Source organism: Hyperolius riggenbachi, chromosome 4, assembly GCF_040937935.1.
Source record: "Hyperolius riggenbachi isolate aHypRig1 chromosome 4, aHypRig1.pri, whole genome shotgun sequence".
Lineage (NCBI taxonomy): Eukaryota > Metazoa > Chordata > Amphibia > Anura > Hyperoliidae > Hyperolius > Hyperolius riggenbachi.
This window is the reverse complement of record NC_090649.1, coordinates 114,018,983-114,043,745: the sequence shown is the minus strand read 5'-3', so window position 1 is coordinate 114,043,745 and position 24,763 is coordinate 114,018,983. Positions and strand designations below refer to the sequence as shown.

The 24,763-nt window shown below is 43.3% G+C and overlaps 1 protein-coding gene and 1 long non-coding RNA gene across 4 annotated transcripts in view; one reads left to right on the top strand and one right to left on the bottom strand.

The window, feature by feature from the left end:
- Positions 1-24,478, bottom strand: part of LOC137570469 (alpha-1,4-N-acetylglucosaminyltransferase-like) — a 74,795-nt gene extending 50,317 nt beyond the window's left edge. Inside the window, exon 1 of the mRNA XM_068279138.1 lies at positions 24,081-24,478. The gene's annotated coding sequence lies outside the window, so the exon portion shown is untranslated. The remainder of the gene's footprint in view (positions 1-24,080) is intronic.
- LOC137570470 (uncharacterized) lies at positions 1,424-24,700 on the top strand. 3 transcript variants are annotated; one of them, XR_011031058.1, is made up of 3 exons: positions 1,424-1,698; positions 3,775-3,916; positions 24,112-24,700. It is a non-coding gene; the product is annotated as an uncharacterized lncRNA (long non-coding RNA). The 3 variants fall into 3 exon arrangements; XR_011031057.1 differs by having other exon boundaries at positions 3,775-3,929; XR_011031056.1 differs by lacking the exon at positions 24,112-24,700 and adding an exon at positions 7,364-7,481 and having other exon boundaries at positions 3,775-3,929.
- Positions 24,701-24,763: the final 63 nt, after the last annotated feature.

Below are 24,763 nucleotides of genomic sequence, written 5' to 3'. Positions count from 1 at the left end.
CAATAAATTGAACACTTGCAGCAGTGCCAGCTTTCCTGCTATCTTTGTCTGCTTGCTGTATAGGCAGACCCAGCCTCTGTATGCAGATAACATTCTTTAAACACACCTCGGGTTCTCTTTAAGGAAGTGGCAGCCCTATGTTGCCCTGTCCCATGCGTACATATTAGAATGCCACCCAGTCAGTTGGGTGCAGGGTGAGTTGATTGATGGCTCACCCTGATGTTTCTATGGATTTAACAAAAATATACTGTCGATGGATCCATGGCCAATTTGTTATCTAAAAGAAGCTGACGGCTGAGTTTTGTACTTTAATTGTACTTAAATTCAAGCCTTTCTCTACCCCTTCTTGTAAAAATTCTAAAATTGTACTAATTTCTGTAGACTGAAGCGTACACTCTGTAAACCGTAAATTAAACATTTTCCTGTACTCCTGGTAAATTAATCTCATATTGCTTTTCTTCTTTAACGGAGTATCTAAAACCAGTGACGTAGCTAAGAAGCTGTGGGCCCCAGTGTAAGTTTTACATTGGGGCCCCCCCAAGCACTCTCTATACATAGTTTATACGGCTCATCAAAACCTGCCAAGGACAACCTCTGTGTCAAAAGTGCAAGAAGGGCATAGGAAACAGTTTGTTAATGATTACCACTATTCAAAGTATCTATAGAAGTCATCATTTCCAGCATAGGACCAATAAAGAGCTAATACTGTGGTCGAGGGTGGGCCCCGATGTGGTCACAACTCTGCACGCTCTATTGCTATGACACTATCTATCACTCTTTGAGACAGCTCCTTAGATTCAAGGTCTGACCTTTCAGTAGCCAAGCTGTAATCCTTTTGTTTGTTTGAATCACTGGATGCCCTGGACCAGAATCATATCTTCTGAAACATGAATTCACCAGACACTTAAAACAGGGGTGGAGGCGCCCAATGCATAAAAGATAGACTAATAAGCTGTTAACCTTATAAACAGAGGTAATCTTACCTCTGTTTATAAGGTTAACAGCTTATTAGCCTATCTTTAATGCATTGGGCGCCTCCACCCCTGTTTTAAGTGTCTTGTCATACCTCTTTTAGAGGTGATAGTTTTTAGTTATCCTAAAGAACTTCCGGAGTACGACCACCCAGTTTCTGTCACAGACCTCGGACGGTTAATTTCCCACCTGCTCTGATGTTAGTTGCAAGGATTTGCACCCACATTTGCGAGTATATACACATCCTTAGCAATTTGCCTTTCTGAATCCTACACATTTCTGCACCATTGGGCTCCTGGCAGGGGCGTCATTAGGGCAAAAGATCGGAAGCACGTGCCCCGGATCCCGCCCACTGTGCCACGAACCTCAGGGCAATATAGTGCCCATCGTGCTGCCCCTAACTGAATCAGCAACGTCTGTTACTATGGCACCACTGCTCTCTGCCACCTCTCTATGCAGCGCAGCAGCCAGGGTAGGCATAGTGAGAACCTCTCTGCCTCTTTGCCCTGTCGCTTGCTGCTGATGCTGCCGCTGTAGCATCGCCCCCCAGCAGTGTTTGAATAGCGCACAATACTGCTGGGGAGCAAATCAAAAGCATGCCGCTGGGAGAGAACATTTACAGGTGCAGAGGAGCTGCATCGGACAAGGAGGGGGAGAACAAGGAGAGGAACAGACTCACGGCCAGAGCCAGCTGGGAGCCATCATGGAGGATAAAAGCCAGTGCGGGTAAGTGATGGGAAAGGAGGTGTATGTGTGATGTGATGTTTCTCCCTCTTTCGCTGTGTCTGTGTGTTAGTGTGTGCGTGCCCCCCCTTAGTAGGTGTGTGTATGTGTGTGTGTCATACTTGTTCAGTGTGTGTGTCTCCCATAGTTGTTCTGTGTGCATGCCCCCATTTGTAGGTGTGTGTGTGTGCGCCTCTATAGTTGTTCTGTGTGCGTTCCCCCTCCTTAGTAGGTGTGTGTCTCCCATAGTTTTTCTGTGTGCGTTCCCCCCTTAGTAGGTGTGTGTCTCCCATAGTTGTTCTGTGTGCGTTCCCCTCCTTAGTAGGTGTGTGTCTCCCATAGTTGTTCTGTGTGCGTTCCCCTCCTTAGTAGGTGTGTGTCTCCCATAGTTTTTCTGTGTGCGTTCCCCCCTTAGTAGGTGTCAGTCTCCCATAGTTCTGTGTGCGTTCCCCCCTTAGTAGGTGTGTGTCTCCCATAGTTCTGTGTGCATGCCCCCCTTAGTAGGTGTCAGTCTCCCATAGTTCTGTGTGCGTGTCCCCCTTTGAAGGTGTGTGTGTGTGTGTCCCTCTATAGTTGTTCTGTGTGCATGCCCCCGATTGTAGGTGTGTGTGTGTGTGTGTGTGTGTGTGTGTGTGTGTGTGTGTGTGTGTGTGTGTGTGTGTGTGTGTGTGTGTGTGTGTGCGCGCGCGCCTCTATAGTTGTGTGTGTTCCCCCCCTTAGTAGGTGTGTGTCTCCCATAGTTGTTCTGTGTGCGCCCCCCCCCCCCTTAATAGGTGTGTGTGTCTCCCATAGCTGTTCTGTGTGCCCTCGTTATGCTGGGTACACATGTTATGATTTCCCGCTCGATCGGCGGGAACAATTATTTCCGACATGTTTGATCGTGTTTATCGATACAACTGTCAATTTTGTATACTTAACATGAGTAAATCAACGGCTGTATTGATCAAGACCCGATCTGACATGTCGGAAATAATCGATCGACCTGGTGATGGAGCGGAAAATCACATTGTGTGTATCCAGCATAAGTAGGTGTGTGTCTCCCATAGTTGTTCTTTCTCTTTGCCGTGTGTGTCCCTTAGGTGTGTGTGTGTCCCTTAGGTGTGTGTGTGTCCCTTAGGTGTGTGTGTGTGTGTCCCTTAGGTGTGTGTGTGTCCCTTAGGTGTGTGTGTGTGTGTGTGTGTGTGTGTGTGTGTGTCCCTTAGGTGTGTGTGTGTGTGTGTGTGTGTGTGTCCCTTAGGTGTGTGTGTGTGTGTGTGTGTGTCCCTTAGGTGTGTGAGTGTGTGTGTGTGTGTGTGTGTGTGTGTGTGTGTGTCCCTTAGGTGTGTGTGTGTCCCTTAGGTGTGTGCGTGTGTGTGTGTCCCTTAGGTGTGTGTGTCCCTTAGGTGTGTGTGTGTGTGTGTGTGTGTGTGTGCCCCACATATAGCACTGTCTGTTCTACAGAGTACATAGTCATGTCACTGTCTACAATATTATTATTATTATTATTATTATTATTATTATTATTATTATTATTATTATTTATATAGTACTGACATCTCCTGCAGCACTTTACAGAGTACATAGTCATGCCACTGACTGTTCTCAGAGGAGCTCACAATCTAATCCTACCATAGTCTAATGTCCTACCATATTAGTATGTATTTATATAGCACTGACATATTCTGCAACACTTTACAGAGTACATAGTCATGTCACTGACTGTCCTCTGAGGAGCTCACAATCTAATCCTACCATGGTCATAGTCTAAGTCATCCCATATTGTTAGTATGTATTTGTATTAGCACTGACCCCCTCCTGCAGCACATTACAAAGTACATATTCATGTCACTTACTGTCCTTGGAGGAGATCACAATTTAATCCCAGCTTTAGTGTACCATATGTCCTATTCTATTTTTCTCCCACTGTAACTTGGCACCCTATGTAATTTAGCTTTTACTGCTCCCTAGCACCTATTGCATGTCTGTCACCCACTACTTGTCCTAATCTACTTACTACTGTCATTTGTCTCCTGCTGCCTGTCTAACTATCACTAATTACTTACCACTAAAATCTATTTATCACTACCTACCTTCTACTAGAATCTACTGATCACCGCGAGCCTGTCACGTGAATCGACAGATCAATACCAGCCTACCACTAGCATCGACCATTCACTACCAGCCTGCCACTAGAATTAGCCAATGGCTACAAGCTTGCCATTACAATAGCTTATTACTCAAGGTAATCAAGGCAGGTAAGTATTTACCTTTCTGAATCGTATCTGCCCCATGAAAAGTATCGATGTAGCCCTTGTTAAAGCTACATGTGCTTTAACTTGTTTGATGGTGTTAGGTAAAAAACTAGTGAGTACATGCGTACCCCAATGTCACTGAGCTATCCTCCAACAACTGGGCTAGTTCTAACACTCATGCTTGACTATCATTTTAATGTATTCCTTGCTGTGGGGGTGTTTGCTTGTCCCTCCCTCCATACAACAGAATTTTACAGTGTTCATTCTTTAGTTAAACTATGGAGTTTTTTTTATCCTACAGGGCAGAAAAAAAATTGTTAAGTTTAAATAATAGATTGAAGGAAGTTGCATAGAATGGGTTAAAATGTATTGTGACAAAATTGATAATTTCACTGATATTACTAGCTGCAAAATTTTGATCCGAAGTTCTGTATGTGCGGTATAAGCTTTTACTCTGTGCCTGTACTGACAGTAAACTAGCTGCTGTGTGTGCTGATCTCTGCTGCCTCCAATATGTACAGTATACGCTGTTACTCTGTGCCTGTACTGATAGTAAACTAGCATCAGTGTTTGCTGATCTCTGCTGCCTCCAGTATGTACAGTATAAGCTGTTACTCTGCGCCTGTACTGGTTGTAAACTAGCTGCAGCGTGTGCTGATCTCTGCTACCCCCAGTATGTACAGTATAAGCTGTTACTCTGCGCCTGTACTGGTTGTAAACTAGCTGCAGTGTGTGCTGATCTCTGCTGCCTCCAGTATGTACAGTATAAGCTGTTACTCTGTGCCTGTACTGATAGTAAACTAGCTGCAGTGTGTGCTGATATCTGCTGCCTCCAGTATGTGCAGTAAAAAATACATATATCCAGGCACATCACCTCTAGTTAGGACATTAAATAAGTTATTATGGAAAGGGAGGTGCTGAAGGGGGTGTGGCTAGAAAACAGCAAAAATCTATTAACCCTTCACACTCTCGCATGCAAATGTTCAAACAAATGCATTCACAGATTCACTCATCCAGGCACAACTGTTATCCCTATAGCTAAGTTAAAAGCCGGGGTTTTAGTTCACAGAAGAATGCATTCTTATGCTTAGTCACCTATACTGCGCAGAAGTACCCAGGTAAACATAGGTGTCCTAACTCTGGCCCTGTAACATGCATAGTGCAGACATGCAAACACATTCATTGCATTAAACCTATTAATGGATTAGGAGCACACATCCTGACGTCCTCTCCTGGGACAGATGGTGCATCTTACCAATTGCACAAGGGAGCTAACGTTATGTGTCCATGTGCACCTATGTTTACCTGGGTACTTCTGCGCAGTATAGGTGACTAAGCATAAGAATGCATTCTTCTGTGAACTAAAACCCCGGCTTTTATCTTAGCTGTAGGGATAACAGTTGTGCCTGGATGAGTGAATCTGTGAATGCATTTGTTTGAACATTTGCATGCGAGAGTGCAAAGGGTTAATAGATTTTTCCAGTATGTACAGTATAAGCTGTTACTCTGCGCCTGTACTGGTTGTAAACTAGCTGCAGCGTGTGCTGATCTCTGCTGCCTCCAGTATGTGCAGTAAAAGCTGTTACTCTGCGCCTGTACTGATAGTAAATTAACTGCAGTGTGTGCTGATCTTGGCTACCCCAGTATGTACAGTATAAGCTGTTACTCTGTGTCTGTACTGATAGTAAACTCGCTGAAGTGTGGGCTGATCCCTGCTACCTCCACTATGTGCAGTGTAAGCAGTTACTCTATGTTTATACTGCTAGTAAACTAGCTGCAGTGTATGCTGATCCCTGCTACCTCCCGTATGTACAGTATTAGCTATTAGGCTAGCTAGGCCCACACTAGGCACAACTGCAGAAACGGATCTAGACCAAGTTGCGCCTGGGGCAAGGTCAGGTTATGGCGCCTAAACTGCGATTCCCCATCCAAATTTTACCGCCTTTTTAAGAATTCAACAAACTGCGCCTGGGGCAAGAGACCCGCTTGCCCCCCCCTAGATCCGTCCCTGCACAACTGCAGTCCGGGATCAGGGGAAGTACCACCAGACTGCAAACTGATCAGTTTTCATAAAAAGTGCATCAGTTTTGCATCAGTTTCCGTTCAGTTTTTTACCCCAAAACACGGACAGAAAACTCTGTCATTAGAAAGATAGTGGGAGGATTTTTTGGGCCAATAATAAAGTTCAGGCTATCCGTTTTTTCATCCGTTTTTGCTGCTATTTTGCCTGTGGAGATGGAGTTGCGTTTTCTCATTGCTTTTCACTACCCCTGCAGGTATCAGGGTCCTGATCCGTTGCGTGAAAATGCAGCAGATCCGGACCTTCCATTCAGGTTTTGAGAGCGGGTCCCTGCACATGGATCAGTTTTTTTTCTTGGGTGAGGACGGCTGCTATTTTTAACATTAGTATCCGGGACTCCGTTTTTCATCAGGGCTGAAAAACGCAGCCACGGATACGTTTCCGGACCTAGTGTGGACTAGCCCTTACTCTGGACCTAAACTGATAGCAAACTTGCTGTAGTGTGTGCTGTTCATTTTTACCATCAGTGTGCCATTCATTTCTAACCCTAGTATGTACAGTAGTATATCCAACATTTTGCTGGGTAGGCCCATTATCTTTAAGTTACACAGCTGCTATGTTTATGTACATTTGGCTCCACCCATGACCACGCCCACTCCACACATGACCACACCCATTTATTTATTTTTGCTGCGGCGCATGCGCCTTACGACATGGTGCCCATGGGTGCCCCCGATCTCCTAGGATGCTAGCAACGCCCCTGGCTCCTGGTCTCCTTTTGTCTTTTAGATGAACCAGGGGTTGTTTTGTTACCATCACAGGAACCATCGACATAAGCTATCTTATGAATTCACCAGGGTTGATCCACCAACAGTACTAATAGGAGATAATACCATTACTTTTTAAGCCAGTTTGGTGCCATCAGTATCATCAAGCAATTTGATCTCACCAACTTTGGTAGCATTAATGACATTAGATTCCCTGGAGGGAATGCACAGCGTACATTTGAAATCAGCGCCGGTAGACTTGGGCGCAGGATACAGAGTTATATAGCTGATCCTGCTTTCTGCACAAGTCCGGGCCGATTTAATTACTATTCCCCCTCCAGGCCGACATGGATAGTAGGGGAATGAAATAATTCGGCTTCCAGCGATTGCTGGAGGCCGAATTATTATGTTTTTAAGCAACTTCGGCTCTGTCTTCTGACAGAGCCGATGTTACTCACTGAGCACTTCAATAGGAATGATTCCTATTGAAGTCTATGGAGGCGCCGGCTGCGCCCAAATCTAGCAGCACTGAAAAGCACTGCTCCGAATGCACACACTAGCTCTTGACTTCCAAGCTTGTGAAAGTTCATCTAGTCAAGATAATAAACTTTCTGGCTCATACAAGTATTTTCTGACCTTTAATCTGGCAGGAAGAAGAATTTCCTATTGGTTGAATTTTTCAGAAATCCCAGCCGGGAACTTTGTGCAATGATGCGACTGAAGTGGTGATTTCTCTTTGCTCGGAATCTAGCCCACTACCTTCAAGTCCTGGATTATGATCTTTTTTTGATGGTCACAATTTTTCTCGGACTTCTTTGCTATTACTCATAAATTGTCCAACTAAGGCAGTATTACTAGCACCTCTTTACTGTGTAACAAAGCTACTCATTCTCTCATCACCTTTGTAAACACTCTTGGGGCTCGATTCACTAAAGCGCGATAACTGCTATCACAGCAGTTATCACGCGATCTTCCACACGTGCAAAGCATTTCTCCATGTGAAAAACGAAGGTCTACTCACAATCACTCACTTGTTTCAAGTGAGTGATCGTACGCAAACCTTTGTTTATCACACGGAGTAATGCTTTGCACGCAAAGCGCCATGCGCGGCAGATCGCGTGACAACTGCTGTGATAGCAGTTATCACGCTTTAGTGAATTGAGCTCTTGGTGTGTTAATGTTGCCCCAAAAGGAAGACAACGGAACTTCCCATGATGGATTTCTGTGCACATCTCAACCGCAAATCTTAGAAATGTTTGTGATTTGGTTTCTTTTGGGATTTACCAATATGCATGTTTTAGGTCTATGTGGACCATGTATCCATTTGGTATCAACAGATTTTTTTTTATTGAATATATTGCCTCCATTTAGATTTTTTTTTGTATCCAATATAAGGATTTAACTGTTTCAGGTTGAGTGTTTATCAAAAAGTCACTGATGGCTTTTGTCCCCAAAAATATTTTGGAGTAAAATTCTTGATGTATTTGGTCTATCAGCACTAGTGAGACTACTTTCCTTTCCTTCATGTCTTCCACAGTTAACAGAAGAGTGTCCTAATGTTGAGACCAAATGAATCTAATTATGATTTAAAATCTATTTGCGGGTTTTGTTTGAAATACAATATGATATTCTTTCTCTATTAGAAGTTCAATAAATGGGGTTCGGTAATCTTCTACCACTGCAGAAGAAAGTAGACCAACCCTCCCCAACTTGGTCCACACTGTAAGTTTTGTTTGATTTGCAGGGTTTTGAATCCTGGTAATGTTTTTCCCGACTTTTGAATTACTCTGGATTTGGACATGCACATACACATATACACACACACACACACACACCTATTTTTTGTGGTTTTCAATGGGCCTATAAAGTGTTTAACTTTTTATAACAAAAATATGCAATAAAAAAAATTGTGTATTTTGTACATGAACACAACTTTGTTTGTGTCTCTTACAGTTTTTTTTGAATGCTTACATACTAAAATTACAACTTTCCCACAATTTATAGAACCCAACACTCAAAGAGCAAAATACATTCTCAAATAGGCACAACTATAAGCACATTGTCAGCTTCACACTTTTTGCAAAACTCTACACACAGTGATTTTCAAAACACTAAACACAATTTGTGTACCGTATATATACTCGCATACAAGCCAAATTTTTAACCCCCAAAAAGGGGGCCAAAAGTTGGGGGGTCGGCTTGTATGCGAGTCTTGGGTGGTGGGTGGTGGTCCGTGGTCCACGCCGCCCGGTGCTGCTGCTGTGACGAGGCAGGAAAAAGCGGTTCCCCTGGTAACGGCTATACACATCGCTGCTACAGGAAGCCGCTCTCTTTCCTGCCTCCTGCCTCGTCACAGCAGCAGCGCCGGGTGCGCTGCTGTGATACACTTATACGCTTGATGGAGAGGGGAACCGGGATTAGAGGAAGCGGCCGCTGGCTAAACAGGTAATAGCAGCGGGGGCCGTGGGGGGGGATAAGGAGGAGGGGGGGCGCTATACTGGGCACTATACTGGCTATACTGGGCACTATACTGGCTATACTGGGCACTATACTTACTGGGCACTATACTGGCTATACTGGGCACTATACTGGCTATACTGGGCACTATACTGGCTGTACTGGGCACTATACTAGCTATACTGGGGCACTACCTACCCATACTGGGCACTATACTAGCTATACTGGGCACTTTACTAGCTATACTGAGACACTACCTACCCATACTGGGCACTATACTAGCTATACTGGGACACACTGGGGGGATCACGCGGCCTGCACCAATCCAGCATTTCCTACCCCCGGCTTAAATGGGGGTCAATCCTTTTTCCCTGTTTTTTCAGGTAAAAGTTGGGGGGTCGGCTTATTTGCGATTATATACGGTACATTTGACTCAACAATCATTCATATAGACACTTCCTTCCAATATCAAAGCAAAGGCTCTCAAATGAACACTCACATGAGCCAATTGGTTAAACACAGTCACCAGGTGTGCACACACACAAGTGCATAATTATGCACACACCAATCAGGTTTTTAAGCATTATAAAAAGGCAACAAGATGCCTATCTTCAACACAAATGGATAGTGTCAGAGCAAGAGGGAGAGTGCAGATGGGAGGAAGCATTCAGACAGAACAAGGTGGAGGTGGAGGCAGAAGAAGAGGAAGAGGGAGAGGAAGACCCGGAGGAGGCATAAGACGTGGACAAAGAAGGCAACAAAATATTTTGAATGAAATTCCTGCTATGCTTGTGGACCATGTAATAAACCATGGACTTACAATGAGGGAGGCTGGGTTAAGAGTTCAGCCTAACCTAAGTAGGTATACAGTGGCATCAGTAGTTCGCACATTTCATCAAGAGAACAGGTGAGGAACCTATCTTCTGTCAGCAGTGTAGTAGTGTGTGTAGGAACCTTTTGTGAATACTTCACATAAATCGATGATACTCACACTGGGTGGTTGTCCAATTGCAACTGGATTTTTAGATTTTGAAGAAACCCATTGCCACCCAGGTCTTTTCTGTAAAGGTGGGTACACACATCAGATATGGGAAATGAAAGATCACAGACCAATTTTACCCCCTACCATGTAGTATGAGAGCCATACCTACACAGTCTATTCTATTGAGCTGAACTCCCCATCAGATAAAAATCTGTGCAAGATGTTGTACACAAAGATGCGGTACACATGCAAAAGATCAGTTCCTGCAAATTGCATTCATAGTCTATGATTGATATCTGCAGATCCCATACACACAGACATTCATCTGCAGATCAGACAATCATCTGCAGATCTGAAAATCCCTCCTGGTGGTTCTGATCTGCAGTTGAATGTCCGTTACTGTAAACAAGGTGTGTATGAGATCTGCAGATATCATAGATGATGAATGCAATTTGCAGGAACTGATCTTTTGCAGATACTGATATTTTGCATGTGTGCAGCATCTTTGTGTACAGCATGTTGCTAAGATTTTTATCTTATGGGGAGTTCAGCTCAATAGAATAGACTGTGTAGATATGCTCTCATACTACATGAAGGGTGGTAAGATTGGTCTGTGATTTCATTGACTACCTCTAGAAGACCCGATGGCACCTATCCATGTTTGGGATGTGTACATTGTAATAGTGTGATCAAAGGTAATAATTTTGTACACCCACACAATAGTACAAGTTTTAATATTAATGGCCAATTTGACTGTAATTCCAGATTCGTGATATATCTGTTAAAATGTCCTTGTGGCCTATTATACATAGGCCAGACCACACAGAGAATGAAAGATAGATTGACTGCTCATAAAAGCACTATTAGGACTAAAAAAGTAGAACTACCAGTACCATCACATTTTGCAACTGTAGGCCACACTACTAGCCAATTGAGGTTCCAAATTATTGAACAGGTCAAATGTGGGAGGAGAGGTGGCAATAGAATTCAGAAATTGCTGTATCGTGAGGCATATTGGATACGTAGATTAGATACAATTGAACCAAGGGGCATGAATAGGGAATATGATATGACCCCCTTTTTATGATGTTATATCATAATTTTTTGTCCCCTTTCTAGGATTATTCTATTGGCTAAATCTTGATTGTACTAACAACTGTTGATTTTATAGTCCTAGCTGTTTAGTTTGTACATTGTATTTGCTAGTTAGTGTTATTTCTACCACTAATGTGATTTATGACAGTTCTCCTCGATGTTTACATATGTGTGGTATTGTTTTCTAACACTAGATGTCCCACTTTCTATTGTAGATTTCTGAGCCGCTGACACCTGCGTAGAGCGGGTTCTTGCCCAGACTGCGGGGCGGAAGGCCTACCTCCGTCCATGATGCGTATTATAATGCACATGGGGGCGATTCACGCCCAGCATGTTAGCGCCATGTTCGACCTATGGGCGGTCCTTGTGGCCGCTGTGGGAGCCTCTAGTTCCCCATCAGGTCCGCCTCGGGTAGGGGCATGTGCTGATGATTATGTCATCGTGGCGAGTCTCCCTGTGTGGATGTTGGCTGCGCCGTGCCGCCCCGCCCCGCTGTCTGGTGAGTTTGAAAGTTTGTGCGCACGCTGTATGCGCATACAGGAGTTCCCCATCAGGTCCACTTGAGCGAGACGTAAGGGGATTGGTCGCCAGAGGTGACTATTTCAGTGTGATTGGTTAATTATGCGTGGTAGCTAGTATATAAAGGGTTTGTAACATGATGTTATTTTAGACACTGACAGGAACTTGAAAAAGGAAGATTGACCTCCGAAACGTTGTTCACTGTGTCATGATGTCTGTCTAATAAATTCATTGAGCTATATTTACTGGGTCTGGATGGTGCCAGTCTTCATCCTTTTTTTCATTTTTCAAAGACTTTTATCTGATGTGTGTATCTAGCTTTAGTCCTCTGGCTTCTCTCTACTGTAACATACTGTACATGTTTGGGTCAGCAGTAGAAGGAGAAAGAGGGGGGGGGGGGGGGGGGAGGCAATCTGCAAAGAAACTTGGATCTACCGTGAAAAATGATGAAACAAGGAAAAAAAAATACATCGTAAAAATTACAGTAAGGAAATGTCTATGCTCATGCATTTATACAATAAATGTATATCAAACTGCTGTAAAATGTGCACATAAAAATGCATACATTTTTGCATGCATTTTTTCTGCTTCACAAGAAAAAGGCATATTTATAACTACAGTATCCTGGGAGTGAAAAAGGTGGTTACATTTATACACTGGGGGCAGCAGTGGTACAGACACGGAATCGGTCTGTAGTGTATGGGCAGCTTCAATGAATAGACAAATTTATCTCTAATCAGATTCAATTAGAGATAAAATTGCGCCAATGTGGAATCTTTCGATAATTGCCAGGTCTATGGCCACCTTTAGTAATATATATATATATATATATATATATATATATATATATATATATATATATATATATATATATATATTTTCTATCTTCCGTGAGTTTATATTGCAACCCTGAACTGCATTATTTATGTTTTTACAATTAGCCTAAGAGTACAAAGGTATATTCAGCAAATACAGTATGATAATTGTAAAAAGTTTTTGCTAACTGCATTTTTTTTTTTTTTTACGTAAATTGTTACAAACGGATTTGAATAGATGAAAAGCAATAACAATTTTCATTGGTCTGAATAACTTGTACCATGTAGTGTTGAAGAATGTATTTTTACACTTTCTCTATGGAAATGCTAACAGTGTTTTAAGTTAAACACTGGAGTGTTTAAATGATTTAAACAGAAACTGCTCATAGGATGACATGTTTATCTGTTTGACAAGAAAATAAGGTTTTGGCAAGAAAGTGCACAGTTTTGACTAACGTGGTCCATTTTGCACATAATCTGAGGAGTTGTGCTACTTGTGTGTGGTGTTGTGAAAATTGTGTGAAATGTTTTGAAAAATTTTACATTTTTTTGAAAATTGTGCTTAACCACTTGAGGACCACAGTCTTTTTACCCCTTAAGGACCAGAGCCTTTTTCTCCATTCAGACCACTGCAGCTTTCACGGTTTATTGCTCAGTCATACAACCTACCACCTAAATGAATTTTACCTCCTTTTCTTGTCACTAATACAGCTTTCTTTTGGTGCTATTTGATTGCTGCTGCAAATTTTAGTTTTTATTATATTCATAAAAAAAAAAGACATGAATTTTGTCAAAAACATGACTTTTTTAACTTTCTGTGCTGACATTTTTCAAATAAAGTAAAATTTCCTATACATTTGAGCACAAAAGTTATTCTGCTACATGTCTTTGATAAAAAAAAAAAACATTCAGTGTATATTTATTGGATTGGGTAAAAGTTATAGCGTTTACAAACTATGGTGCCAAAAGTGAAAACCAAATGTCGCAAAATGACCTGTGAAATCCTAAAGGTGCTCATTGGACTTTGGGCCCCTTAGCGCAGTTAGGCTGCAAAAAAGTGCCACACATGTGGTATTACCGTACTCAGGAGAAGTAGTATAATGTGTTTTGGGGTGTACTTTTACACATACCCATGCTGGGTGGGAGAAATCTCTCTGTAAATGACAATTTTTTTATTTATTTTTTTACACACAATTGTCCATTTACAGAGATATTTCTCCCACTCAGCATGGGTACGTGTGAAAATACACCCCAAAACACATACTACCTCTCCTGAGTACGGCGATACCACATGTGTGGCACTTTTTTGCACCCTAACTGCGCTAAGGGGCCCAAAGTCCAATGAGTACCTTTAGGATTTCACAGGTCATTTTGCGACATTTGGTTTCAAGACTACTCCTCACGGTTTAGGGCCCCTAAAATGCCAGGGCAGTATAGGAACCCCACAAATGACCCCATTTTTGAAAGAAGACACCCCAAGGTATTCTGTTAGGAGTATGGTGAGTTCATAGAAGATTTTATTTTTTGTCACAAGTAAGCGGAAATTGATTTTAATTGTCTTTTTTCACAAAGTGTCATTTTCCGCTAACTTGTGACAAAAAATAAAATCTTCTATGAACTCTCCATACTCCTAACGGAATACCTTTGGGTGTCCTCTTTCTAAAATGGGGTCATTTGTGGGGTTCCTATACTGCCCTGGCATTTTAGGGGCCCTAAACCGTGAGGAGTAGTCTTGAAACCAAATGTCGCAAAATGACCTGTGAAATCCTGAAGGTACTCATTGGACTTTGGGCCCCTTAGCGCAGTTAGGGCGCAAAAAAGTGCCACACATGTGGTATCGCCGTACTCAGGAGAAGTAGTATAATGTGTTTTGTGGTGTATTTTTACACATACCCATGCTGGGTGGGAGAAATATCTCTGTAAATGACAATTTTTTTTTATTATTTTTTTTTTTTTACACACAATTGTCCATTTACAGAGAGATTTCCCCCACCCAGCATGGGTATGTGTAAAAATACACCCCAAAACACATTATACTACTTCTCCTGAGTACAGCGATACCACATGTGTGACACTTTTTTGCAGCCTAGGTGGGCTAAGGGGCCCAACGTCCTATTCACAGGTCATTTTGAGGCATTTGTTTTCTAGACTACTCCTCACGGTTTAGGGCCCCTAAAATGCCAGGGCAGTATAGGAACCCCACAAGTGACCCCATTTTAGAAAGAAGACACCCCAAGGTATTCCGTTAGGAGTATGGTGAGTTCATAGAAGATTTTATTTTTTGTCACAAGTTAGCGGAATATGACACTTTGTGAAAAAACTATAAAAATCAATTTCCGCTAACTTTTGACAAAAAAATAAAATCTTCTATGAACTCGTCATACATTTAACAGAATACCTTGGGGTGTCTTTTTTCTAAAAAGGGGTCACTTGTGGGGTTCCTATACTGCCCTGGCATTTTACGGGCCCAAAACCGTGAGTAGTCTGGAAACCAAATGTCTCAAAATGACTGTTCAGGGGTATAAGCATCTGCAAATTTTGATGACAGGTGGTCTATGAGGGGGCGAATTTTGTGGAACCGGTCATAAGCAGGGTGGCCTTTTAGATGACAGGTTGTTTTGGGCCTGATCTGATGGATAGGAGTGCTAGGGGGGTGACAGGTGGTGATTGATGGGTGTCTCAAGGGGTGGTTAGAGGGGAAAATAGATGCAATCAATGCACTGGGGAGGTGATCGGAAGGGGGTCTGAGGGTTTGGCCGAGTGATCAGCAGCCCACACGAGGCAAATTAGGGCCTGATCTGATGGGTAGGTGTGCTAGGGGGTGACAGGTGGTGACAGGAGGTGATTGATGGGTGTCTCAAGGTGTGATTAGTGGGGGGAATAGATACAAGCAATGCACTGGTAAGATGATCAGGGCTGGGGTCTGAGGGTGTGGGCGGGTGATTGGGTGCCCTAGGGGAACATAGGGGTCTAATCTGATGGGTAGCAGTGACAGGTGGTGACAGGGGGTGCTTGATGGGTAATTAGTGGGTGTTTAGAGGAGAGAACAAATGCAAGGCACTTGGGAGGTGATCTGACGTCAGATCTGTGGGCGATCTATTGGTGTGGGTGGGTGATCAGATTGCCCGCAAGGGGCAGGTTAGGGGCTGATTGCTGGGTGGCAGTGATAGGGGGTGATTGATGGGTGGCAGTGACAGGGGGTGATTGATGGGTGATTGACAGGTGATCAGTGGGTTATTACAGGGAAGAACAGATGTAATTAATGCACTGGCAAATTGATAAGGGGGGGTCTGAGGGCAATCTGAGCGTGTGGGCGGGTGATTGGGTGCCCGCAAGGGGCAGATTAGGGTCTGATCTGATAGATAACAGTGACAGGTGGTGATAGGGGGTGATTGATGGGTAATTAGTGGGTGTTTAGAGAAGAGAACAGATGTAAACAATACACTTGAGAGGTGATTTGACGGCGGGTTTGCGGGCGATCTAATGGTGTGGGTGGGTGATCAGATTGCCCACAAGGGCAGGTTAGGGGCTGATTGATGGGTGGCAGTGACAGGGGGTGATTGATGGGTGATAGATGATTGGCAGGTGATTGACAGGTGAACAGTGGGTTATTTCAGGGAAGAACAGATGTAATTAATGCACTGGCGAATTGATAAGGGGGGGGGGGGGGGGCGTCTGAGGGCAATCTGAGCATGTGGGTGGGTGATTGGGTGCCCGCAAGGGGCAGATTAGGGTCTGATCTGATAGGTAACAGTGACAGGTGGTGATAGGGGGTGATTGATGGGAGATTGATGGGTAATTAGTGGGTGTTTAGAGAAGAGAAAAGATGTAAACAATACACTTGGGAGGTGATTTGACAGCGGGTTTGCGGGTGATGTAATGGTGTGGGTGGGTGATCAGATTGCCCGCAAGGGGCAGGTTAGGGGCTGATTGACGGGGTGACAGGGGGTGATTGATGGGTGATTGATGGGTGATTGACGGGTGATTGACAGGTGATCAGGGGGGATAGATGCATACAGTACACAGGGGGGGAGGGGGGGGGAGGGGGAGAATCTAAGGGGTGGGGGGTGATCAGGAGTCCCCAGGGGGCAGTTTAGGGAATTTTTTAAAAAATAGCGTTGACAGATAGTGACAGGGAGTGATTGATGGGTTATTAGGGGGGTGATTGGGTGCAAACAGTGGTCTGGGGGGTGGGCGATCAGGGGGCAGGGGGGCAGATTAGTGTGTTTAGGTGCAGACTAGGGTGGCTGCAGCCTGCCCTGGTGGTCCCTCGAACACTGGGACCACCAGGGCAGGAGGCAGCCTGTATAATACACTTTGTATACATTACAAAGTGTATTATACACTTTGTAGAGGCGATCGCGGGGTTAACAACTCGCCGGCACTTCCGAACGGCCGGCGGGTTGTCGTCGCGGGTGGGCAGAGCCAGTTGCCGGGGGAAGCGCGCGTCATCAATGACGCGATCGCTCCCCCGGCATGCCGAAAGGACGCAACGCCCTTGGGCGCATTGCGGACCTTTCGGCGTCCACTTTGCCGCCGCCCATCGGCTGTGGGTAGTCGGCAAGTGGTTAAAGTGAACCTCCGGACTAAAAATCTACTCAGCAGACCTGAAAAGGCTTGGTGTTTCTTTAACAGTTTCACAGCCTCAGAACTTTGTTTTTCTTACCAAAGCATCATTTTTTGCTGTATTTTTATCTAAGCTCCACCCATCAAAGAAATGCATTTTCCCTGATGCTGTGCAGAGCATGATGGGATTCGCTATGTTGTTATTCACGTTGCTTATCAACTGGGAGGGGTGATCAGGACACAGGACAGTTGTAACTGTGTATCATACTCCCTGTCACCTCATTACAACCAAAAAGATGGCTGCCATCATGAAATCAAACATTTGCCTGTTCTTTTAAAACAGGGTGGGTAAGAGATTATATTACTTATCTATTTTAAATAACATAAGTAATGTAACTTAATGAAAGTATGTTTGTTTAGGCTGAAGTTCCTCTTTAAAGGGGTTCTTCTGCGAATGATGAAAAAAATAAAAAGTGGTTTATGCATAAACTAAAAAACATCCTTCTAAAATAGTGCAAAAAGTTTTTTAAAAAAATGAATGCTTTCCTCAATACAACATGTAATATAAACAGTGACGAATGACGGATTGGGAGGCTAATCCATTTAATAGGGGTGTTTTTTTTTACTTGCATTTCACAAACAGAAGTCCTGCCTACGTAGTTTTCAGTTAGGGATAACGGCTGATCTATGTATATGCTTCTTGTATTCACTCACAGAGAAAGGAGCCCCCTCCTTCTCCTCCCTGCAGGAACAGCTAAGCGCAGATGCCGGCAACTATTAAGTTCGTCATGTGTTTACAGTTGCCCAGCAACCAGACCCGGCCGCTGTGCAGAATAGTTTGTATCTTCTCCCAGCGAGTCAGTCCCCTTATCTTATCTCTGCCAGGAGAACTAAGAGTTCAATAAGGGGACACACTACAGCTGATAGCAGATGATTCTCTGGGAGAACATACAAACTATTCTGCACAGATGGGGTCTGGTTGCTGGGCAACTATGTAAACACATGACGAAGTCACTGAATAGTTGCCGGCATCTGCGCTTAGCCGTTCCTGCAGGGAGGAGGAGGGGGCTCCTTTCTCTGTGAGTGAATACAAGAAGCATATACATAGGAGATCAGCCGTTATCCCTGTAACTGAAACTCCTAACAGCAATGGATTACACAACTGAAAACTACGTAGGCAGGACTTCTGTTTGTGAAATGCAAGTAAAAAAAAAACCACCCCTATCAAATGGATTAGCCTCCCAATCCGTCATTTGTCACTGTTTATATTACATGTTGTATTGAGGAAAGCATTCATTTTTTTGAAAAACTTTTTGCACTATTTTAGAAGGATATTTAATAGTTTATGCATAAATCACTTTTTATTTTTTTCATCATTCGCGGAAGAACCCCTTTAAGCTATTGCAAAAAACTGTAAATGTAACACAAGTCATTTGTATGTATTCGTCCTTGAAGGCTAATTCATCATCCTTATCCATCTGCAAGAAGGCCACATCAAGCTTTGGGCTTTTATACTGTTGCTTGTAGTCTTCCTCAGAGAAGGGAAAACTTTTTTTCAAAAAAAACTTTTATGGAAAAAAAAAAGTATATATCTGACACTTCCATGCCTTCATACAAGTTATCATGCACTGACAGGTTTACTGCCGAGACCAATTTGTAACTAGTCTGTGGTGGTTCATAAATTGCCATCAGTAATATGTTGGTTTACGTAGCTGGGAACTAAAATTCACCTCTGTGTTCATCTCTTGTGGTATATTCTCTGAAAACAAACAAACAAACAAACAAACAAACAAACACACACAAACACACACACACACACACTTTCTCCATTTCCTCATCTGAAATTTCAACAGGCCTATTTGTTTTTTTATGTACTTGTGCCATCTCTGTCACTTGTGACTGCTCTGCCGCAACAGACTGAGGATTCACTGTAGCCAAGATAGCTGCTGTAAATGTTTTTAAAGGACATCCAAGGTGAAAAAAAAAATGTTTAGAAACAATTGCATCTATCCTTCTACTCCTAAAAATGACTAGATATCCCACAGTTTTATTTTATATCTGAATCTACGTTTTAAGTTATTACTGTTACATTGTCTCTGCTCAATGACACATTCATTGAAGTATGCTAAAGCTAAAAACTATGAACTATTGACCCTTTCTATAACTTTCCTACTCTCATAAGCCAACACACTAATTATAGATCCCAAATAAATCTGTACACCAGTGGTGGAGCTGCTAACTTGCAACAACAATCATCATCCAGGAGCTTTTTCTCCAAACCAAAAGCAGAACTCAGCAGACATTTAAGCCTAGTACACACTTTTAATTATGATTGGACAATCACTGATACATTTTACCACCTCCATGTAGTATGAGGGTCAACAGATATTGAATACTATGGGCAGATTGTGTAGGGAAACCTTCATACTACATGTAGATGGTAAAATTGGTCAATGATTGGCCAATCATAATTGAAAGTGTGTATTAAGCTTTATTCTAATGCCGGGCATACACGGCACGTTTTATGCGCCGGATCGAGCCAGCGGCTCGATGCCAGCGCATCCCCGCTCGTCCGCGCGGATCGATTGCCGCTCATCCCCGCCGGCGCTTCCTTATCACCGCTCGATTCAGCTGGCCGGATTAGCTGGTCGATACACGGTACAGAAACATACCATGTATCCCCAGCATAGTGTGTGTGTGTGTGTGTGTGTGTGTGGTGTGTGGTGTGTGGTGTGTGGTGTGTGGTGTGTGGTGTGTGGTGTGTGGTGTGTGGTGTGTGGTGTGTGGTGTGTGGTGTGTGGTGTGTGGTGTGTGGTGTGTGGTGTGTGGTGTGTGTGGTGTGTGTGTGTATACACAGAGGCTTAGTGCACACCAGAGCGGTTCGGCAGCATTTTTCGATCCGCTTGCGGCTGTGGATACGCTTGGTCAATGTATTTCAATGGGCTGGTGTACACCAGAGCGGGAGGCGTTTTGCAGAAACGTATAATCCCGGGCTGCTGCAGATTTTGGATTGCGGAGGCGTTTCTGCCTCAATGTTAAGTATAGGAAAAACGCAAACCGCTCTGAAAAACAGCAGATCAGAGCGGTTTGCCAGGCGGTTTTGTTACAGAAACTGTTCAGTAACAGCTTTACTGTAACAATATATGAAATATACTACACTGAAATCCGCAGCAGCAATCTGCAATGCGCTAGCAAAACGCCTCATAAAAATAAAAAAAAGCGTTTAAAAATCTGCTGGCATTTTGCAGATCTGCTAGCGGGTTTTGGTGTGCACCAGGCCTAATGGTGCATTTTTGTCTGCAAGTATTAGTTTCTCCCGCTATAGCGCTAAAAACAAAACAAAACAAAAAAACAATGTTTGCAAACACAAAATGTGTATAAGGGGCTCACAGACTTATGGCTCTGTGACCAGGGCCGGATTTAGGCCAAGGCCTAAAACCAGAAAATGGTACACACACACACTGTACACACTGTACACACTGTACACACACACACACTGTACACACACACACTGTACACACTGTATACACACACACACACACACACACACACTGTACACACTGTATACACACACACACACACACACACACACACACACACACACACACACACACACACACACACACACACACACACACACACACACCCTGTGAAACAATTACTTTTGAAAACACATTAATTGTGTGTATTTATCAGTGTGTATCACAGTTAGCTGTAAGTGACTAGCAATTCTTTATCAGGATGACAAAAAAGAAAAAAAAAAGTAATGCAGTGAAACTGATAATACCCAATCTCTCTAAACTGTCTACATGATATAATCTAACACACAACAGCAGGCAGTACATTGCATTGGAAAAGTCAATATCAAATTTCCACTAGCACCTTCTTTAATTATCTTTAACATAAAAACCTAACACTGCAGCATGCATCAGCACTACAACATCTACACTAGCAATATCTCACTCTGATGAAGGCTGGCCCAGCCCTCAGCTCCTTTGTTTGTTACTATGACTGGGTCAGGCCATGTGATTAGTAGGCATCCAATTAGAAGCCAGCCAACACCAAGATGGAAAACAGATGTCCCTGTTACTCACTGGCCCTGATCGATGAACCAGGATAGCATGAGAAAGACACGGCCTTATGGGAATAGAACACAGGGAGAGAACATCTAAACTCCAAGTAGACAGCACACATGCATCTGCTTTGCCTGCACACTATTAATAGTTTCAGCGCTACGCTTGACTCCCCTCCTATTTTTAGCATTCAGCGGTCATTATTAACAGAGCAATCTGATCATTATACAACTGTAGATGCAGAAAGAGAGAACAAGGTTAACAATTATTCAAGATTATAACCTTGTATTTAAAAAATCCTGTTTCTATGTTGGTTAAGGCTGCTTTCACAGTGAGCCGTTACAGGCGCACGTTAGAGCAGCCCACCGCACAGCAATGAAAAATGAATGGGCTGTTCACAGTGCCCTCGTTGCGTTACATTGTAACGCTGCACGTCATGAGAACGTACTGCATGCAGTACTTTATACGCGGGTAAGCCGCGTTAGACTGCTTGCACATGCTCAGTAATGTTGGGGGAAGAGTGGAGAGCGGCCAGGCACATGGCTAATTAATATTCACTGCACGGTGTGACGTGCAGTGTTTACTTCCTGGAGCGGCCGCTCTGTGCGGCGATTGGCTGGCAGCACCACGTGATGCTGCATGCGTCCAAGAGTACGCATCACGGATGCCAGAGTGAGCTGCACAACACGGCTCACTCTGACGTCCACATCCAGCACCACCAGGGGTTGCGTTAGGGGCACGTTATGCGACCATAACGTCCCCTAAAACGCAACGTCCTGGAGGGAAAGTTGCCTTACAGTGATGAGCGAAAATAAGATATTGTTTTTGCATTCATTTTTGCAAAAATAATGTAAAATTTGTCTTTGGAGCAAAAATGCCATGAGAAAACATTTTGTAATAAGTTTGTGATTTTTTTTTCATGGTTTACAAATTTGCATGCATAAACAGTAAACACACATTTTCGCTGTAAAACGTACTTTTGTTTTTTCACGAATATTTGCATCGGGAAGAAAAAAATTGTTTCTTTTATCCCTGTTGTGAAAATCCAATGTATTTTTCCAAAGATTTTCTCAAAATTGAAAAAAGCATTTTCGATGTGACACTGTTGGTTAATCATCTGTCTTCAATAGATTTTGCAGCTTACCATACAGGATGCAAAACCATTACATAATCTTATTAACTTGCTGCTCTATTTTAGATCAGTGTCAACTTTAATCAAAACATTGGTTGTTGGAGCGCAAGCAAACAAGCCACATATGCCAATGTTTGACACCTAGGGTGGGAAAGGATGAGGATAGGGACATTAGAAAGGGCATCTGGTGGGCAGTGATGAGCAAAAATACCAATATTCTTTTTGCATTCATTTTTGGGAAAAGAATGTTAAATTCAATTTGAGTGAATATTCCTTTAAAAAAATTAGTTTTTTATTTTTCATGTTTTTTTGTGAATTTGTGCCGTTAAAATGTTGATTTTTTGCGTTTTCACAAAAATTTGAAAATGCAAGCTTATTTTTCACAAAAATCTCTCTCAATCCAAATTAGCATTTGCGATGCACAAATGACTTTGGTGAAAATTCACAAGCAGCACCGCTGGTGGAGAGTCGGACATCACATTGTGAGCCCTGTTCAGTGACAGTTGCATAATCTGCTGAATGAACTCTGTAAAACATTAAAGGAGTCATCAGGCAAAAACAGTGCCCCCCCTACTTACCCGGGGCATCCTCCAACTGTCACCCGCCGGTGCAGAAGGCGACCTCCTCTAGTGCGCCCACGCTGCTGTCAATCAAGTCCACGTTGTCCGTGGTGTACGGCGCAGGTGCAGTAGTTCTGTGCCTACGCAGCACACTGCGGACAACGTGGGCTTGTTTGACAGTGGCGCACTAGAGACTATCTCGAGGTCGCCCTCTGCACCGGCGGGGACCACAGGTCGACAGCTGAGAGCGGAGCTGCGGCCGGGGGACGTGTCAGCTGCAAGGGGCTGGAGGAAGCCCTGGGTAGGAGCAGGGGGACGCTGTTTTTGCCTGATGACTCCTTTAAGGCCCGGTTCACATTTGCACTAAAAACCGGTCTATTTCTAGATCAGAACAGATGGGAACGGATCCAATTGTTATGCTATGGATTCGTTCACATTGTCTGTTCAAACAGATCCATTTCGCACGATTCGATTAATGGACTGCAAGTTTCCTGCAGCACCAAATTTTCCGGACCGATGAGCACAGCGGAACAAAAACATAAGTTTTAGCTCTGCATTGGGGTCACTGAGAAAACGGAACGTTTCTTCACACTAGTAAAGAGCGTTCTAAATAGAAAAACACACTTTGTGGGTGGGGGTCGGGGGTATTGTGGGGAAACAGAATGGAAGCAGCTGAACGGAAACGGAGTGGCAACAGAATGAAAACGTATCTGATCGACTGGTGATCAGATCCGTTTTCACAGATCCATTTGCCAGTCCAACGCAAGTGTGAACCGGGCCTAAGGACAATTGTATGTATGTGAATCAAAACAAAAAGTGTATTATTATAATAACTAATTTTGAACATAAAGCTTGAAAAGAGTTTAGATCTTCATCCACTGTACAAATGTTCTTAGCAGTTTGCCATGTTATAGAACAGATGAGCTCTTATACTCTGAATTCTGGGCACTTGTTTACAATAAAGAGGAAATCATGTAATGGTGTGTCTATAAACAACCTGTGATGGCCAGAGAGAGGGTGACATGCTGAACATGCACAAGGAGAAATCTAACACTTACAATAAGGGGAAAAACAAAACAGAAGCTAGCAAGCAATCTCAAGCACTGTCCTCACTTGCAGGTAGAATAAGTTTATTCTGTACATTGTAATACATGCAGAAAAACTGTACCTTGAAATCTGAAACTCTTCATGTATTTCAGGCAGGAAATCGTGGACCTGGAAGTGCAGGAGGAGTTTTTGGAACTGTGACTCTAATGTACCTCCTTCTTAGACCAGCCTCTTTTGACTTAATAGCACCTCAACATGCTTATTATAACTGTAAGAATTCCTTATTACTGAACAACAGGAGAAAGCAGAAAACTTGTAGTTGAGGAGTATCCATGAATAAGCGTATACATGTCATAAATATCCTTTCCTCAGGTCTGTGTTCTCCCTGCAGCTCACCCTCAGCCAGCCAACACTGTCCACTGCTGACTCATTCCGTAGCAATACATTGAGAGTCCTCTACATTAGGGGCCAGAATCACATTAGCAGAAAGTGAACAGACGTGTTATGCTGCAGACCCCACCCTATACAGCAAAGCACAATGTGAAATACGTCCCTAGGCTGTTGAACACACATGCTGTGCTGTTGTGATTCAGGACTAGAACAATTACATTTTTTCAGGACGTGGAAACAATTGTGGTAGTAGTGGGTAGAGGAGAGAGAGATGTAGATTGTTCACAATAACAACAGGTTCTGTCTGTAGTATTTGGCATAAGTAGAGGCAGGAAGATATAACATGGATAACATGAAGGTATGTAATGGTTACGGAATGCAGAGGCTCACCATTCATTACAGATAGTGCAGAAT